Source organism: Entelurus aequoreus, linkage group LG20, assembly GCF_033978785.1.
Source record: "Entelurus aequoreus isolate RoL-2023_Sb linkage group LG20, RoL_Eaeq_v1.1, whole genome shotgun sequence".
NCBI lineage: Eukaryota > Metazoa > Chordata > Actinopteri > Syngnathiformes > Syngnathidae > Entelurus > Entelurus aequoreus.
Window position 1 is genome coordinate 46,830,700 of NC_084750.1, and position 10,307 is coordinate 46,841,006.

General features: G+C 38.0%; 1 long non-coding RNA gene across 2 annotated transcripts in view; it reads left to right on the forward strand.

Annotated features, from left to right (window-relative positions):
- LOC133636313 (uncharacterized) overlaps positions 1-9,911 on the forward strand; it is a 48,159-nt gene extending 38,248 nt beyond the window's left edge. The window contains exons 6-8 of one of the 2 annotated variants that reach the window (XR_009822219.1): positions 203-270; positions 3,528-3,594; positions 9,677-9,911. This is a non-coding gene — a long non-coding RNA (uncharacterized LOC133636313). The remainder of the gene's footprint in view (positions 1-202; positions 271-3,527; positions 3,595-9,676) is intronic. The other variant, XR_009822218.1, reaches the window with a different exon arrangement.
- The last annotated feature ends 396 nt before the right edge of the window (positions 9,912-10,307 follow it).

The following is a 10,307-nucleotide window of genomic DNA, read 5'->3' on the forward strand; positions in this document are numbered from 1 at the left end:
GGCCGACGAGTAAGGTCTGAGGGTGGTGTGTGTGTGTGTGTGCGTGTGTGTGTGTGTGCGCGTGCATACGTTGCTGTAGTCCTGCTTTTTGTGTACTAATCCATCATTTCAGTAGAGTGGAGGAGTCATTGTGGCATCTTGGACACACATCTTGGTAGAACACCAGGCCTCTTTTAGCTGACCTTGTGGTTTTCTTTTACAGTTCTCCGCCTGGCCAATCTGGGCCCTACTGCCTTGCCCAGCAGCTGGCACCAGCCAGGAGTCATCAGGGTTAGTGCTCGGCTGGCAGGGCCGGGACGTGTACGTTTATCGACCTGCACTCAGCAGTGCATTAGCTTCAAAACGCATCATTCAGCAAAGTCCATGCTAAGCAATTTTAGTTGGTGATGTGCAAGACTTTATTTACCATCCCATACCCAGTCAACTTCACCATACCCATACTTTGTGCAAATACCTCATGTGTCTGCTGAAACTGAAAAACTGCCATCCATTTCCTACCGCTTGTCTCTTTCGGGGTTGCGGTAGGTGCTGGAGCCTATCCCAGCTGCATTCGGGCGGTAGGTGGGGTACACCCTGGACAAGTCACCACCTCATCACAGATAGACAACATTCACACACTAGGAACCATTTAGTGTTGTCAATCAACCTATCCCCCTATGTCTTTGGAGGTGGGAGGGGCCTATCCCCAGGTGAATGTCTTTGGAGGTGGGAGGGGCCTATCCCCAGGTGCATGTCTTTGGAGGTGGGAGGGGCCTATCCCCAGGTGAATGTCTTTGGAGGTGGGAGGGGCCTATCCCCAGGTGAATGTCTTTGGAGGTGGGAGGGGCCTATCCCCAGGTGCATGTCTTTGGAGGGGGGAGGGGCCTATTACCCAGGTGCATGTCTTTGGAGGGGGGAGGGCCCTATCCTAACTTGTGAATTAATTAAAAAAAACAAGCATAATAAAGACTGTTATGTAACTGAACATTCATATTTTCATACAGGCAGAATTTTTGACACTCGGTTATGCAATATTCATTATTTTTATTCTAATCTTACATTGGGACAAACAGAAAAAATGTAGGGGAAAAATCGGTATGTAATGAGAAAAATAACTGGTAATTAATAATAATGTACTTATAATATACCTATAATACAAAGCTGACACAATATCTGCTTTGAAATAAAAAAACAAAAAAAAAAACCTCAAATATCAATATGGCCCCCGCATACTTTGACTTTTCAGTATGTGGCCCAGGTCGGGAAAGGTTTGACACCCTTAAACTAACAGCCACGCTTCCATCAGTCTACCCCAGGGCAGCTGTGGCTATGAAAGTAGCTTACCACCACCAGGTGCGAATGAATGATGGGTTTTTAACATGTAAAGCAACTTTGGGTAGTTAGAAAAGCGCTATATAAATCCCAGGTATTATTATTATTATTATTATTATTAAACTAAAGTGTATCAGAAGTCTAGGTTGTTTGATTTGAAAATAGATAGTTTGAGTATAAAGGTCTGGTATCGGCGGTATGGAAAAGCCATTATGGATCTGTGCATCACTAATGTTTGTGGTTTCTTTACGACCCACACCCTCTTCGCCTCAAACATTAGTTCCATTATTTCTCTGCTATTTTGCTCCTCATTTTCTCCAGGGGGGCGAGGCGTAGACAAAGCTCCACTGTGGGCCTTATCAGGACGGCGCGGGTGGGAACGTGATGCGTGTGTATGAAATGTGTGTGGATCAATACTGCAATATCCATATCTTTATGCTCTAATATCCATACCTTTTTCCACCATACTGAAAAGTCAAAAGTATATATCATTTAACAAAATGCTAAAAACAGCTTTGTATTATTTGTGATTAAGTATATTATTATTAATTATTAGTTAGAACTTTTCAGCTTTTTGTCATTGTTTACTGATTGTTGGCTATTTGTTCTTCCCATGTCAAACTGTAATAAGTAACTGCCTAACCTAGTGGGTCAAAAATTCTGCCTCTAGAAAAATATTCATGTTAAGTTACACATTTAACAGTATTTGTTATGAAGTATATTTAATTTTTATTTTGAGAGCTTTTAATATTTTAGATCAGGGGTGTCTATAAACTTTTTTCCACCAAGGGCTTCATGCTGAAAAGTCAAATATGGCAGCTCCATTTTGATATATTTTTTCTAATTAAAAAAAATGCTAAAAACCGATTATATATGTTTAAAGACACATTTGTGTTATAGGTGACTGTGTATTATTATTATTTTTATTATTAATTTGAGCTTTTTCTTAATACATTACAATTTTTGACTTTTTTCTTATATTTTTACTGTTGTTTCTTATGTAAAAATATAGTAAAATAATAAGGTTGTGTAAGTACATAACCCAGTGTGTCAAAATATTATTGTTCAGTTACACATTTAACAGTCTTTATTATAGTTGTCATTTTTCAAATTATTAATAAGTTATTTGAATTTTTAATTAACTGCCAAAACCTTGTTTATATTTCAATTATTTTGTGTTTTTATTTAGAGAGCTTCTAATATTTTAGATCAGGGGTGTCTATACTTTTTCCACCAAGGGCGGCGTAATGAAAAGTCAAGTATGGGGGGACGTTTTGATATTTTTTTTATTTCAAAATCTGATGTATATTTTTTGCTCTTTTTTCTTACATGTTTACTGTTGTTTTTTCACATAACAATGTTATTATTTGAACACACAGAACTTTTTACATTTCAGCAGACACAATATGTATATTTGCACAAAGTATGGGTATGGCCTGAACTTGACTTGGTATGGGATGGCAAAGACCATGAGAAAGTATGGGTATGGCCTGATGGTGACTTGGTATGGGATGGCAAAGACCATGAGAAAGTATGGGTATGGCCTGAACGTGACTTGGTATGGGATGGCAAAGACCATGAGAAAGTATGGGTATGGCCTGAACGTGACTTGGTATGGGATGGCAAAGACAAGCAGCGACTAGCCGTCTAAATGCTGCTTTTTGCACCTCATGCTTCAAGGCCTCAGTGACGAGGAGTTCAAAGCGTTGAAGCAAGACACAGCCCGTTAAAAATAGACATCTTGATTTTATTGAGGTTCTCCCTTCTAGTGGAGCTGGGGAATTTGAGGAGTGTTGATTTATGCCCGCCTTTGTGTACCTGCCTTTTAGCCCCAGGAGTTAATGAGCAAACAGCTGACTGCCACAGCGCCTTAATAACGCACACAAAACAGGGCAATTTATGCGCTGGCCGACACTTGACAGTCTACCGGCGTGTCGCTACAATTAAGGCCACAAACCAAGTCATTGTCTGGGTTTGTTCAGCACTTGGAAGGTGTTGCGGCATTTTGTGTTTTTTTGAAAAAGCGAGAAAAATGTTGTTTCTCCTGGGTGGGCGAAGGTCTGCAGCATCCTCGCCTCCCGCCTCCTTCCTTCCAGACAAGAGAGCTGCTGGTTTGCAGATGCTGAGGCACACCCATGCAATCAGGCCTCCTTTGTGCTTCAAGAGCATGTTGAGGGCTTATATACTTCATGACTCATCTTTTCTCTCCCTTTTAGGCCGCCTTAAAAAGACCCCGGACGTTGAGGCTCATCTTTTAAACATTTCTCTTATAGCTTGATCAAGGTAAGTTCCACAAATAAGCCTGCCCAATGGTGTGGGGGGGCTCATACTACTCCATTTAGGACAAAATAAGCCAACAATCCAACAAACTATTATTCTATATATATATTTATATATTATACACGTGTGTGTGTTGATATATGCACACATACAGTATATGTATATCATGTTTTTGGGCCTTTTAAAACGTTTTTTATTGTTAGAATTGCATGACGAGCTGATACGGTGTGTCCCTACCCCTGACTGACCCCAGCAATAATTCACTTTTAAAGCGTGTATGGATTATTTAGATTAGGTTTAAAAGGAGGCAAACTCAACATTTCCAGCAAAGAAGCACTTTTACTTCTGCAATTGGTTTTTGAAAGCATGTACAAATGACTGAAATCAAGTTCAAATCAGTTTCCGGAAGATGATGCAGATTTTTAAAGATGATAATCAAGCATTTTAGTAAGTACCACATTTAAACAGCACTCACCTATTAGAATGATCTATATTTTGTTACTTTTTATTTACCCTGGAAGGTCCAATTAAGATTGATGTTCGGCAAGGGAGTCCTGACACACACACACACACACACACACACACACACACACACACACACACACCAGTGGGAGCAAGTTGGGTGAAGTGCCTTGCTCCAAAACACGACAGAAGCTGGATTCGTACCAGGAACCCTCAGGTTTCTGGTATGAATGTTCTACCATCTGAGCCAGAGAAAATGTTTAAATGGCCTACATGTATGATAAATAAAAAGATTTGAGCAAAAATAAATATTACATTTTTTGGGAAGAAATTATACAAATCATAGCAAAAAAGGTTAAAAACAAAAAATTATTCCGTTTTATTTTTTTGCTCTGAACGACTTGAGAACTGTTTTGTCCTGGTGGCACTTAGTTAACTCCTCCGTGTATTGCTGATATTTGCTTAGTTAACTCCTCCGTGTATTGCTGATATTTGCTTAGTTAACTCCTCCGTGTATTGCTGATATTTGCTTAGTTAACTCCTCCGTGTATTGCTGATATTTGCTTAGTTAACTCCTCCGTGTATTGCTGATATTTGCTTAGTTAACTCCTCCGTGTATTGCTGATATTTGCTTAGTTAACTCCTCCGTGTATTGCTGATATTTGCTTAGTTAACTCCTCCGTGTATTGCTGATATTTGCTTAGTTAACTCCTCCGTGTATTGCTGATATTTTCTTAGTTAACTCCTCCGTGTATTGCTGATATTTGCTTAGTTAACTCCTCCGTGTATTGCTGATATTTGCTTAGTTAACTCCTCCGTGTATTGCTGATATTTGCTTAGTTAACTCCTCCGTGTATTGCTGATATTTGCTTAGTTAACCCCTCCATGTATTGCTGATATTTGCTTAGTTAACTCCTCCGTGTATTGCTAATATTTGCTTAGTTAACTCCTCCGTGTATTGCTGATATTTGGAAGAATTGGAAACAAAAACTTTGACATGGAAACAATCTGAGGGAAAAATTATTCAAACCCCTGAGGAATTGTTTTGTTCTTTGGAGAATGAATGGGCTGACGTCCACCTACTCAGTGGTCTAGTGGTTAGAGTGTCCGCCCTGCTTGGCACTCAGCATCAAGGCTTGGAATTGGGGGTTAAATCACCAAAAATGATTCGCGGGCGTGGCGCCGCTGCTGCTCACTGCTCCCCTCACCTCCCAGGGGGTGATCAAGGGGATGGGTCAAATGCAGAGGGCAAATTTCAACACACCTAGTGTGTGTTACAATCATTGCTACTTTAAGTTACTTCCCAATGTGTTGTTGATACATAAAAATTATTTTAAAACAAAAAATTAAAGTGGAAAAAACTTTAGGGGAATAAATTATTCCATTCGGAGCAACAACAAAAAAAAATAAAGCTGTAATTTTCTTTTATGCACTTTTAACCCTTAACTTTTTCATCCTGTTGGGAATTGATTGGCTTAAGTTATTTGTTGATGTATAAAATAATTTGGAATAATTGGATACAAATGTATTTTCATTGGCAGCAATAAAAGTAGAATATAATAATGAAGCTAAATAAATGTTTGATGCACTTTTAAACAGCTGAGGACTTTTTCGTCCTGGCGGGAATTACTGGCCTAAAATTATTTCCCAGTGTTTTGGCGATATATGAAGTACATTGAAATACAAATATTTAAATTTCATTGAAAAAAAACCCTCTTGTGAAAAAATCATTCCAGTTGGAGCAATAAAAGTAGAAAAATATGAATAAATTGTTTTGAATACACTTTTAATGAACCCTTTTACGCCCTGCCCAACCTACTAATAAAAGTCTCAATCAATCAAAATTAATGGGCTAAAGTTTCCCAGCGTATTTTGGAAATATTAAAATTGAACCTGAACAAAAACTTTTTGGGGAAAGAAAATTCATTCCATTCGGAGCAAAAAAAGTTAAAAAAAAAATATTGAAGCTAAAATAAAAAATGTTATGCACTCATAACCCCTGAGGACTTTTCTTTGCCCTGGTGGGGATGACCATAACTGGGATCAAATAATTTCCCCGTTTTTCATTTGAAATAAACATAATTAAATTGAGCATTAAAAATACCCTCTTGGGAAAAAAATGATTCTACTTGGAGCAAAAAAAGTTGAAAAAATATAAAGCAAAAGAAAATGTTATGCGCTTTTTAACTCTGAGGATTTTTTCGTTGTGGTGGGAAGTAACTAAGTTAAAATGATTTCCCAATGTATTGTTGAAATATGAAATCATTTTTCATGTAAATACTACAATTGAAAGGAAAAAAACCTTTCATTCAGAGTAACATAACTAAAGTTATGGCCAAAAATACATCCCAATTGTTCATGAAGGGAGTAAAACGTCCCCAATATCTTCTAAGGGGTATTAAACATACCCTCAGGGATGAATAAAGTACTTGTGATTCTGATACATCGCGGAGACTTTCAAACGGGATTAAAATGAGGTCATGCAACATCATTTAATGAAGAAAACACTTGAAATATTCCGTCAGGAAATTACACAGAAAATATCAGTACAAATTGTACCCACTAAATATATAAATGTGCCATTTTTAGCCATCAATTCCAGATGAGAAGCACAAAGTTAGCATGGCAGAACGTGTTGGTTAATGTAGAACTAATTGGTTGACCCTCTGGTTAAATGTAGAACTAATTGAGTTGCAAAAAAGAAGCGGGAGCCGAGGCAGGAAGTAGACAAAGGAATGCGATGGGGGGCTGGGAGTAGCACTTTCTACATTTGTATTTTGTCCTCCCATTCCTTCTACCATGGCGTCGTCACATGTGCAGAATATTGCAAGTGGGATATTGAGGCACCACAGCTCCCTACCATCTCCCAGTAGGATGCATGGTAGAGGAGGACGTTATCTGGCTGCCATGGCAACCATATGATGAGGCAGGCAGGCAGGCAGGGATATTTCAGCTGCCAGCTTCACACCAGCACAGTCAGACAAAGAAACCATTTTTACATTTCATACCTTGGCCTTCTTACCAAGAGGATTCTCTTCCTTTATCCTCAAGGCAAACCGCCTGAAGTGCCAATTCAATTAATCAGATTTATTTGCAGCACCCTTATTCAACATGTCAATGCACCCGTCGTCGTTGCACACGCACACACACACACACACACACACACACACACACACACACACACACACACACACACACACACTCGCTTGAACTCATACCATGCATCACACTGCCTACAAGAGTGAGAGAATAGGCACATCTTATAAAAATAATGTTACATTCCTTTATCCACATCAATATATCCTAGGAACAGGTGTTCTGCTGCTATCTTTAAATCCATGTATATATATATATATATTATTGAGTGATATCCACGGTGAAATACATATTTATAATCATATCTAAGTGAAGAATGGAGGATTGTTTCAATTCAAATTCTGCCCACTTTGTATTGAATGTGTTGTCTATTTTTGTGTAGTGGATATGTTGATGCCATGTGTTTTCTAATGTTCCTGAGGGAATCAATAAAGTACTATCTATCTATCTAGCTTTAAAAGCTGCTTTCAGTGCCAGGAACACACACCGTAGCAAGTGTGTGTTCCTGGCACCATCAAGTCATGTCACACACTTTCTTCGTCTTGCAAGGTCTTGTAGAAAGTTCCTCGTGTAAAATGTTCACATGGCGCATGCAGCACATGATGATGGGACTAATTCCCCATCTTTTATTCCTCCTCCACGTCAACCTTTCAATGAGCTTGGCAGGATGAAAGTGCTTCACAGTGACCTCTCTAATCCCAGCTCATTTCATATGCTAAGCACATCTTCCTAGCTGATTATAAAATTAGCATAGTGTGTTTGCAAGTGCAGAAAGTTTTCTGTCAGCTGCAGAAAAGTCAGGCCAGGGGTGTCCAAACTTTTTCCACAGAGGGCCACGCACTGAAAAATCTTAGCATTTTGATATTTGTCATTTTCCAAAACAATACAATACAAATATTTAGAATGATTGGGGATCTAAAACTCATAAAAGTGTTCAAAATAAGTCATACATTTTTTTTCAACACTTAAGTAACTTCATGTCTATTTGTCGGTATAAAGTAAAACAAATGTTGATGTTTTATGCCCTTCTTGTCAAAGTGGCAAAACACAAAGTTATTATTTCCCTAACAAATACTTCAGTGGATTATTATATATTATTATATTGGATTATTTATAACATTGATTTGAATTCATTATTTTTTTTGAGCAATGACAGTTTCAAAAAATCCCAGTAAAATTGTGGAGGATCTAAAAGGACCCCACTTGTACTAACGAGACGGTTTTTTTCACTTTCAATACTTAAATCTCGAGATGAACTTCAGATTTATTCGTCTGTCCTACATTTTTATTAATGTTTTTTAAATGTGTTTTATGCCTTTTTTTGTCAAAGAAAACTTAGTTTTTTATATGACAAACACATGAAATATGCAACAGTTCCTTAAAAAAGATTTCAGAGTGGAATATTTGATGTAATGCAATTGCAGCCCCAAATAGATCAATAATTCACAACATAGATTGTGATTGATTATTTTTTGACTAATGACAGTTTAAAAAATAAAAAAAATCCCACTGAAATTCTGGGGATCAAAAATGACTCCACTTATAAAAGTCATACACTTGTTTTTAACTTTCAATACTTAAGTCTTTAGAATAACTTCAGATGTATCCGTCTATTATAATTTTAATGTTTTTATTAATTTTAATTTGTCATTTGTTCTAAGCCCTTTTTCAAATAAAACTTTCTTTTATGACAAACACATGAAATATGCAATATTTTCCTCAAAAATGGGTTGAAAGTGGAATATTTGATGTGAAGTAAATAAAGCCTTCAATAGGTGAGTAATTTATAACAACATTGAATCTTTATTATTTTCTGAGCAATAACAGTTGAGAAAAAAGAAATCCCACTAACATTTGTGAGGATCCAAAAATAGCCCACTCTTTTACGTGTTAAAACTAAGTCATATTTTTTGGGGGAAACTTTTATCACTTAATTCTTTATAGATTAACTTCAGGTCTATCCGTCGATATAAACTAAAAACTTTTTTAAATCTTTAATGCCCCTTTTGTCAAAAAAACCCACTGTTTTTATAGCAAAAACACAAAATATGCCATATTTTCCCCCAAAATATTTCAAAGTGCATTATTTGATGTGAAATAATTAGAGCCTTAGTTAGGTCATTAATTCATAACGCCATTGATTTTATTCATTATTATTTTTTGAGCAGTTAAAAAAAACAAAACGCTAAAATTCCTGTGGATCCATAAAAGTGTTACCAATAATTCCTTTGTTTTACTTTCAACACTTAAATCTCGAGATTAACTTCAGATTTCTGTCGTTTACATTTTTATCCATTTTTTAAAATTAATTTGATTAATATTTTCTGTTTTACACCCTTTTTATGACAAACACAATATTTGCCCTTGTTACATTTCACCTATTGGCTCTTTTATTCCACTTTTTTTGTGTATTTTTAGAATGTGCTGCGGGCTGTTCAAAAATGCTCTTTGGACACCGCTGAGTTAGGCTCACTTTAGTACAAAACAAAAGTTCCTCAGTGTTAATTTGCCTGTTTTCTTCTCTCAGCTGTCAGGCAAGAAGGAAGTGGAGAGCAGTGAGACTGTGGACCCCCGAGGAGAAGCAATGAGATGGAACCTCGCCTCTTCTCCCTAATGGACAAAAGCATTTGAGCAGCATCTGCTGGCTCGGTGGGGCGGGACAGCTGGTGTTGTGAATCAGGCCGCCACATTGCAGGACACGGCTACTTCCCAACACCAGGGTCCCTCCTTCACTGCTCACTTCTGCTGCAGACATTCATTCATTCATTGCAGGACACGGCTACTTCCCAACACCAGGGTCCCTCCTTCACTGCTCACTTCTGCTGCAGACATTCATTCATTCATTCATTGCAGGACACGGCTACTTCCCAACACCAGGGTCCCTCCTTCACTGCTCACTTCTGCTGCAGACATTCATTCATTCATTGCAGGACACGGCTACTTCCCAACACCAGGGTCCCTCCTTCACTGCTCACTTCTGCTGCAGACATTCATTCATTCATTCATTGCAGGACACGGCTACTTCCCAACACCAGGGTCCCTCCTTCACTGCTCACTTCTGCTGCAGACATTCATTCATTCATTCATTGCAGGACACGGCTACTTCCCAACACCAGGGTCCCTCCTTCACTGCTCACTTCTGCTGCAGACATTCATTC